The sequence below is a fragment of the Salvia splendens genome, chromosome 7 (genome assembly GCF_004379255.2).
Source record: "Salvia splendens isolate huo1 chromosome 7, SspV2, whole genome shotgun sequence".
Classification (NCBI taxonomy): domain Eukaryota; kingdom Viridiplantae; phylum Streptophyta; class Magnoliopsida; order Lamiales; family Lamiaceae; genus Salvia; species Salvia splendens.
This window is the reverse complement of record NC_056038.1, coordinates 250,094-253,416: the sequence shown is the minus strand read 5'-3', so window position 1 is coordinate 253,416 and position 3,323 is coordinate 250,094. Positions and strand designations below refer to the sequence as shown.

At 37.5% G+C, this 3,323-nt stretch overlaps 1 long non-coding RNA gene across 1 annotated transcript; it reads right to left on the bottom strand.

The window, feature by feature from the left end:
• Positions 1 to 327: 327 nt before the first annotated feature.
• LOC121742375 lies at positions 328 to 1,524 on the bottom strand. Its single transcript, XR_006038037.1, has 2 exons — positions 1,383 to 1,524; positions 328 to 1,300 (listed from the first exon to the last, which is right to left on the bottom strand). It is a non-coding gene; the product is annotated as an uncharacterized LOC121742375 (long non-coding RNA).
• Between the last annotated feature and the right edge of the window lie 1,799 nt (positions 1,525 to 3,323).

Below are 3,323 nucleotides of genomic sequence, written 5' to 3'. Positions count from 1 at the left end.
ACACATTAGCTACATTGTATGGTTTAACTGCTTTTCTGTGTGTACACAGACGCCCATGATCAGCTATATCGAAGAATTGTGAGTGTTCTGCTAATACTTGTATAATAGAGAAGAATTTGAACTTTTGTATGGAGGATATGAAGAGTTTTGTTGAGTTGAGATGAGTATATGATTGCATGGAAGATGAAAGGGTTTGCCACTACTTCACAATGCTCTGCTCTTTGCAGCATTTCAATTTAATTCTGTAAAGGAATGGTTTTTCATGATAAAATGAAACAAATTCTGGTTTGTCGCGTTGATGTCCAACAGTAAAGTTAGGATATTTGAAGAAGAAAACACCAGATGTTCTGCTCTTATGCCATTTGTTTAATGTGTTAATTCCCAAGGGAATAGTAATCTTGTGGTAGGACCTACAGATGCTGGAAAGAGTACATTGTCAAGAATGCTTCTGATTTGATTTAATAATTTTTCAATTATAATCTAGAGCTGCAAGCATGGTCATTTTATAACCCTTTTCTCCCCTTGGCAGTTGCTGCTGCATGCAATTGATGCATTCAACGCCACAGTTGTTCTGGTTTTGGGTCAGGTATCTGTTTTTTGCTGGTCTGAGTGTGCCTCTTGAACGTGTTCTTTTTTGGGCTGTCTGAAAATGTTCCTTGCCTTGTACATCAATGTCTTACTTGTGATATAATTTCTTCTTGCTTCTTTTCGGCACTTGAACGATTGTTCAGGAAAAGCTGTGGAGCATGCTTAGGGATGTTTTGAAAGGCAAAGGCTAATGTAGATGTAGTGAAGCTTCAGAAGTCTGGTGGTGTAGTCTCGAGAAATGCAAAAGTCAGTCAGAAGGCCAGGGGTTCTAGAATACGTATATGCGTCTTCAAACTAATAACATAAAAATTTATCAACTTCTGCCTACTCCTTCCAAGAATTTCTAATTGTATTTCAACTTTTGAAGTGATCACTTTATGACTAAAAGCTCATCATATCTTCACCTCCTCCAATACAAGTGAATCCTATAATTCACTCTACATTTTGCCAAAAAATTCAACTGCTACTATCAAACTTGGTAAGTAAGATGAAAAAACATAAAAACACAGAAATGGTAATTAACATCGCGCAACTTATTTTTATAACCAACCAATAAGTCAGCACTCAACTCAACTTTTTTTTTTTTTTTTGGTTTTTATCAAACTAATGTCTTGCAATTGTATATAACCTCAAGAATTCTTCTTGATTACAATCAAAATGCACCAAATCAACATATCTTGAAATCCCATAATCAATCTCTCAGTCAACTTCTCTGCAAGAGCACAAGAAAAAGAAAAACATGAAAAGGGAAAGAAGAAAACATAAAAAAAGGAGGTGATTGATAGATTGATTACCAGAAGCCATGAATGAGAAGAGTGCATCTATCCTTAATCCATCGAAAACTCCTCCTAAAAGAGCCTTTGACTTTGCCTTCAACCGTGTAAGCCTTATAGCTGGCAACCCTCTTCTTCCTCTGCACCTCCGGATCGCTAAAGCTCCAAGACTTGGATATCGACCCGCCGGTGCTCTTCCCCTTCTTCAGCTTCCGCGGCGCCTCCGCCGTTTGGTAGTAGGCACCGGAGGAGCTGTATGACCGGAAATCGGGTGTGGGCCCGTAATAAGCCTCTATTTGCATGTTTGAATCGCTGTACATGTTTGATCTGCTGTAATCCGCCATGGAATGGAACTATATGAAACAAAGTGGGAAAAATGTGGGTGGAGATTGTTTTGTTTTTTTGGGTTTTTAAAGAGGAAATTGTGGTTATGACCAGTCAAACACGATTTTCCATTTCATATTCATACATATGCCTGGTGTTGGATTAGTGTTTTACTAAGACAGCTGTTTAGGCAGCTTTGGATTCGGTTACTATGACTTCAAATTCGACTATGTATATATTGTGTTTTTGTTCCAAAACATAATAACTAGTATAAAAAAAATTCAAACAACTAACAAAATATCTTGATATTCAATTTGCGATGAAACTATGAGATTAAAACATGTGGCTTGAGTTGGTTTCTAGAAGCCTCCACTAAAAATTTCTACGTGTAGATTCATAGATAATTATAACCAAGAAAAAAGCTTTCACATTAGTCTATATTTCGTTTTGAATTCAAAAAATGGCTTACTACATCTATATATAGATAGCGTTCGGTTGCCATGACTAATATCATGAGACTATCCATCTAAGATTAAGTTGTGGGATTATTTTAGTTGAAGGGGGAAGCTATGACTAATTATCATGAGACTATCCATCTAGGATTAAGTTGAAGAGTTCAATCTTATGAACCAAACATGATACATATTTAATCATGAGATTTAATCTTGCCAATCGAACACCCCAATAGTGTAATAATTTAGTAGCATCATTTTCTAAAAACAATTAATAATTTGGTAGCATAATGACTTACTCCTCGTGAAAGCAGCTAAGGCTATCCGCAAAGCTGTCTCTTATCCGTCTCTTGATCGTCCCATCTCTTAACTAAGAGACAGCACATGCATCCCTCCATCTTTTAATCGTCTCTTAACCATCTCATCCCTTAACTATTCATTCAATTTCATTTTTAATTTTTATTTCCAACAAATTCAATTAATAAAAACACACTTCATTAAATAAAATAAAATTACAACTTAAAATTCTAAAAAAATTAAAAAAAAAAAAAACATAATTAAAATCCTAAAAAAATTAAAAATACATAATTTAATTTCTTCCGCTCACTCTCTCTAAATTCAAAATCCCATAACTCAAAGAAGCTGAAGAAAGAGTTGTCTAATGACGATCATGTGCGTCTACTGGTTGCCAAATTTTGCCCAATTGTGCTCCATTAGATCCTCCTGGAGTTGGGTGTGGGCGGTAGAATCAAGTGTCCTTGCCCGAACAGACAGTCGCTCTTGCAAAGACGGATGCACTCCACTGCGAGGCGGACTACTTGCGGTAGAGCTTCCCGGGGTTTCAGGGTCGAACCAATTTCCCGCCTCAGGTCCTTCGTCGGCGACAATCATGTTGTGCAAGATTATGCACGTATACATGATGTTGACCATATTCTCCATAAACCACGTACGAGCCGGTGCTTTGATAATGTTGAATCGAGCTTGGAGAACCTCGAACGGTCTTTCCACATCCTTGCGAGCAGCCTCTTGCTTCTGCGCAAAAAGAGCCTGTTTTTCGTTAATCGGCTTGTTGAACGTCTTCACGAATGTTGGCCACTTCGGATAGATGCCGTCGGCAAGATAGTACTACATTTTATACCGGCGGTTGTTAGCGATGAAGTTGATGGTCGGCGCTTTACCATTCAAA